Consider the following 5,475-nt stretch of genomic DNA (forward strand, 5'->3'; position numbering starts at 1 on the left):
CTCCCCCTCCTCCTCTTCCTCTTCCTCTCCCTCCTCCTCCTCCTACCCCTCCTCCTACCCCTCCTCTTCCCTCTCCTCCTCTCCCTCCTCCTCCTCCTCCTCAAAGAGGCCTGCACAGCATCTACATAATTATCCTCATTTTACAAACTGATAAGAGAATGAAAAGCTGGGGGAGATTTTAAATAATTTCTCACTACATTTATTACTCACGGCTCCAGTCCCAACGGGGAAAGAAAGATCAGACCGTGCTGTTAACGCTTATTCCAAACGCCCGATGCAGAACCGCGCTGGCTTCCTCTCACAAAGGCCACTTGAGAGAACGGGATCTGGGGGGGGGGGGGGGGCGCTGAAGGCCCTGAGATGCCAGCGCAGGGCTTGAGGTTTCCCGTCTCCAGAAATGAAGTTGGGGAAGGAAAAGACAAAGGCAGCCGCCCATTGTGAGCGACAGAATAGGACGCATCTCATACAAGTGCCTCTGGAGGCCGCTCCGCAGCGTCTACTGGACAGAGAGGTGGGGACGGGAACACGGGGGCCTGTCAGCGCCACCAGCACCTTAATCGTCCTAAACGGTTTCTGAAGCCACGCAATCACATTGAGGGGAAATAATGAGATTGTGGCGGGTGCCGTGGGGCGGGCGGCCTTCCCCTCCGCAGAGGAAATACAACAGGGAGGGGAGGGCCGGCTCATCTCCATCATAAGATTAAGAACTTGAAGGTGAGTTATTTTCCTGCTGAAGGAACGGAAATACAAACCGTGCCTCTCCCCGCCCGCCCTACAGGGTGGGAGGAAAGATAAGCGATGGGGGGGGGCCCAGCCCTTACACTGACTCTTAAACCAACACTCCATGGCCACAGGCCCCCCACTTCACTGGAGGGGGTCCCCTGGCCTTGCTGACTGGAGATGTCTGACTGGGTGTGAGCAGCTGTCGGTCACAACAGGCCAGCCCTCAGGGACCTTCCCCAGGAGGGGAGTCCGCAGAGACCAGAAGGAGCTGCGGGAGCAGAGATGGGGCATTATTGTGGTTAATCCTCACCCACGGGTATTTCACTGGCCAGCCCTCAGGGACCTTCCCCAGGAGGGGAGTCCACAGAGACCAGAAGGAGCTGCGGGAGCAGAGATGGGGGCATTATTGTGGTTAATCCTCACCCACGGGTATTTCCCCATTGATTTTTTTCTTCTTTTTTTAGAGAGAGTGGAAGGGAGGGAGGGGGAGAGAGAGAGAAACATCCATGAGAGAGAGCCATGTGGCCTCCCACACGTGCCCCCACCCGGCGGGCAATGGAACCTGCATCCCAGGTAAGTGCCCTTGACCAGGAATTGAACCCACCACCCTTTGGTGCGGGGGGAGGGGGGGGCAACGCTCTAACCACTGAGCTCACCAGCCAGGGCTGGGGTCCTCCTTTTTTGGAAAGCTTTGTCCTCCCAGTCTGTCCGCACAGTAAAACCCAACATCCTAAAGCATCAGAACTTTCCAGGTAGTTGTGAAGCCCAGGTGGGCGTGGCTCAGGGGTTGAGCATCCACCTAGGAACCAGGAGGTCAGGGATCGATTCCCGCTCAGGGCACAGGCCCGGGTTGTAGGCTTGCCCCCCTGTAGGGGGCGTGCAGGAGGCAGCCGACCCGCGATTCTCTCTCCTCATCGATGTCTCTCCCTCTCCCTCTCCCTTCCTCTCTGAAATCAGTAAAGGGATATGTGCATATTTTTTAAAGTGTTCCTTCTGTGACGGAAAATGCGTGTCAAGTTGTTGGGTGACATTTCTCTGCGGACGGATGGGCCGGCAAATGCACCGGGTGGGGAGGGGGCTGTCCTCGGGGTGGCGCCCTCCTGGGAACCCACGTGGGGACGCGGAAGCGAGGTTTCCCGTGTCCCACAGCCCCCCCGGCACCCCCCTGGGACCAGGCTGCACGCGCCCGTGTTTGTGCAGGAAAAAGAAGAGAATTCAGTTCAGACGCTGAGGGCCGTCCGCGCTCACAGGGTCTCCCTTCTCCCGGCCCTCGGAGGAGGGGAGAGCGACCGGGCAGGTGATGGACGCCCTCAGCGATCGGCGGGCACCGATGGAAACACACGCCCGCGTTTTGACTCATCATCTGCTTTGATCCCAAGTCTCCACGTTAGCAAGTGGCGGTTCTCAGATGAAGGCGCCGCCCGTCTCTTGCAGGCGGTTCCGCGGGCTTTCCACCCACTTGAGCTGGTTGGGCTCCTGCATTTAAAGCCTTTTAATGACACCTGCCGAGCGCCTCTCCCATGCGGCACAGCAACGAAAAGCCATCGCACCGCCGGCCGGCCGAGCCCGGCCCCAGGGCTGCGAAGCGGCAGACACTCTGCAAACCCAGGAGGCCCCCCGGCTCTGGCAACGTTACTTTCCCTGCCCCCGACATCAAATACAAGAGCAAAGGCAGGCCTGGCTCGTGTTGCTCAGTGGCTAGAGCCTCGGCCTGCGGGCTGAAGGGTCCCTGGTTCGATTCCCCGTCAGGGCACAGGCCCGGGTTGCGGGCTCCATCCCCAGTGGGGGGAGTGCAGGAGGCAGCTGGTCCATGACTCTCTCCCTCATCGTTGATTTTTTCTCTCTCTCTCCCTCTCTCTTTCTCTCTGAAATAAAAAATTTTTTTTAAAAAAAAAAAAAGAAAAGGCATAATAGTGCCTACAGGTGACTCTCATTAGGAGGGTGTTTTTCCACTGCACGTGGGCCGTGGGGGAGAGGAGATGGATGGAGTCGTCTAACGGCGGGGCTTCCCGTCGCTGCTCATTCTCCCGCTCCGCGTGGCCTGTGCTGGGAGCGGCAGGGGCGCGGGAACCTTCCGGTGGTAAAAGCTCAGCGCTGAGCCCCTGCGGGGAGCCCCTGGGCCGTGTGCGCGCTGGTTTCCCCCGCGTCCCCTGAGCTGCCTCTCCGGGCGCCGGGCCTCCCGCCAACGTCCTGAAATGGCTCATCCCCCACATACACTGGCTTTGATCAGAGCGTTTGGTTCCTAAATCTCCTTCTGACGGGGCCCACTGACCCCCCCACCCCCACCCCTTCCCCAGCTAGCTTCCCAGGCCCCCTGGTTTGGCTCTACCGACCCACAGCTGTGAGTCAGCAGCAGGGAGCCCGCGGGCCGCGTGGGAGGGAGGCGGCGGCTCTAGGTCACTCCATCCACATCCCCAGCGTCTCACCGCATCCGGACCTTCATTTCCCCAAACACTGGCGATGCTGCAACACATTTATTTATTTATTGATCCTCACCCAGGATATTTTTTTATTAATTTTTAGAGAGAATAGAAGGGAGGGATGGAGGGGGAGAGAAAGAGAGAGAGAGAGAGAGAGAAACATCGATGTGAGAGACATATTCATTGCCTCCCACACACTCCCCAACCAGGGTCAGGGATGGAACCTGCAACCCAGGTACGTGCCCTTGTCGGTGCCAGGTGACCTGGGCAGCGGTGATCGAACCAGCGACCCTTCGGTGCTCGGGCAGACGCTCTAACCACCTGGACGCACGGCCAGAGCCTGACCTGCATTTGTAACGGGCTCGCTGGAACAGGCCACACCAGCCGCCCTCCGGGTGCGCGATGAGGTGCGTTAGGGCCTCCATCGGTGTGAGACAGAAATAAGTGAATAATGAGATAATAAAGAATCCATTCAGTGCCCCGGCCGGCGGGGCTCAGTGGTTGAGCATCGATCGACCTATGAACCAAGAGGTGACGGTTCGATTCCCAGTCAGGGCACAGGCCCGGGTTGTGGGCTCCATCCCCAGTGGGGGGCACACAGGAGGCAGCCGATCCGTGTTTCTCTCTCATCGTGGATGTTTCTCTCTCTCTCCCTCTCCCTTCCTCTGAAATCAATAAAATTATGTAGTTTTTTAAAGGTAAAGTGTTTTGTTTGTTTTCAACTTTGGAGCAACGTATTCTTTTGGTTCCCGTGCGCTGCTGTACCGGAGGACTTGGTAAAGTGTTTTGTTTGTTTGTTTTCAACTTTGGAGCAACGTTTTCTTTTGGTTCCCGTGCGCTGCTGTACCGGAGGACTTTAAATCTCGGCTAAAAAGAAAAAAAATAGATCCATGAGCCCATCCCACAGACGCTGAGCTTGAGAAGGGAACACGCGGGTAAAACCAGGCCACCAGAAAGAAGGTCTCAATGTTTATTTCCATGTTAAAAAGGAGCGCTACCCTGTGGTTAGAATATACTTTATGCTGGAAGATGGTCACTTTATTTCTGAAAGAGTTCCAGAAAAAAAGAAAAGGAAAAGGGAAAAACAATCCAGAAGTCATGACGCGTGAGATTAAAATGTCCCGGCAGGTCCCCGCGACCGTCCCTCGCGCGCCACCCCCTCCCCGGCACCTTCCGGACTCCTCGCCCCTGGCGGTGCTGCCTGCATGCGTCCCGCCATCAGGCCACACGCTGAGCCCGGCGCCTGCACATGTCTGCGCTCCGGCTCTGCATGCGTGTAATTGGAAGGTACGCGTGCCCACACGCCTGGAGTGTCCCGCGTGCTGCTTACATGACATACAGACATCTCTGCGGTCCATGTGTTAGCATGACTCCGCCCCCGTCCCTTCCACACCTGGGAACACGGTCACCCCACACGCGTGTGCGTTGTCGGCGGGACGGCTGCTGGGCGTGCAGGCCACCTGGGACGCGGTGGACAGAGACCAGAACGGAGAATGGAGATGATCGGAGCAGAAAACCCGCGGGGGGGGGGGGGGGGGGGGACGGATCCCTCAGCCCAGCCTGCGTTGTCTTGCAGTCTGGGACCCCTCGGGGGATGTCTGACTGCCAGCTTAGGCAGGGATTGGGCCTAAGCCGGCAGTCAGACATCCCTCTCACTTAGGGGGCTCTTGCAGTCCGGGACCCCTTGCTCCTTACCGCCCGCCTACAGCAGAGGTGGCAGGAGGGTCTTCCGCCACTGCTGCAGCACTCCCTAGGTGAGCCCAGCTTCTGGCTGAGTGGCACTCCCCCTGTGGGAGCACACTGACCACCAGGGGGCAGCTCCTGCATTGAGCGTCTGTCCCCTGGTGGTCAGTGTGAATCATAGCGACTGGTTGTTCCGCCGTTTGGTCGGACAGGGGGGACCCACCGTGGGCAGCCGGAGTGTCCCCCGCAGACAGACAGACAGACAGACAGAGCCTGGGCGGGGGCCAGCACCCCAACATCGGAGACGCCGCTCAAACACAGCGGACGAGACAGCGGAGCGACACCCACAGCAGCGGACTTGGTGAGACTGACAAGTGAGCCAGGCGCCTCCTGCGGTGGACGGTGTGGGGGGGCAGGCGCGAACCCCGCTTCCCCGCGTGGGGGTCTGTGCATAGAAACCCCGTCCGTGTAGAGGGGTCATTCCAGCCGGCCCGGTCGGTGAGATACCACAGCCGGGAGGTCAGGGTCCCCTCCTGGGGCGCGGAGCTGGGGGACCCCGGCCTCCACGTGGCTGCTTCTCTCAAGGCCACTCCCCGGGGCGTCTGGGAACCGGGTCACCTCTCGGCTGTCAGGTCACCTGGGCCTCGGG

The sequence above is a fragment of the Myotis brandtii genome, unplaced genomic scaffold, assembly GCF_000412655.1.
Source record: "Myotis brandtii unplaced genomic scaffold, ASM41265v1 scaffold97, whole genome shotgun sequence".
NCBI classification, from domain to species: domain Eukaryota; kingdom Metazoa; phylum Chordata; class Mammalia; order Chiroptera; family Vespertilionidae; genus Myotis; species Myotis brandtii.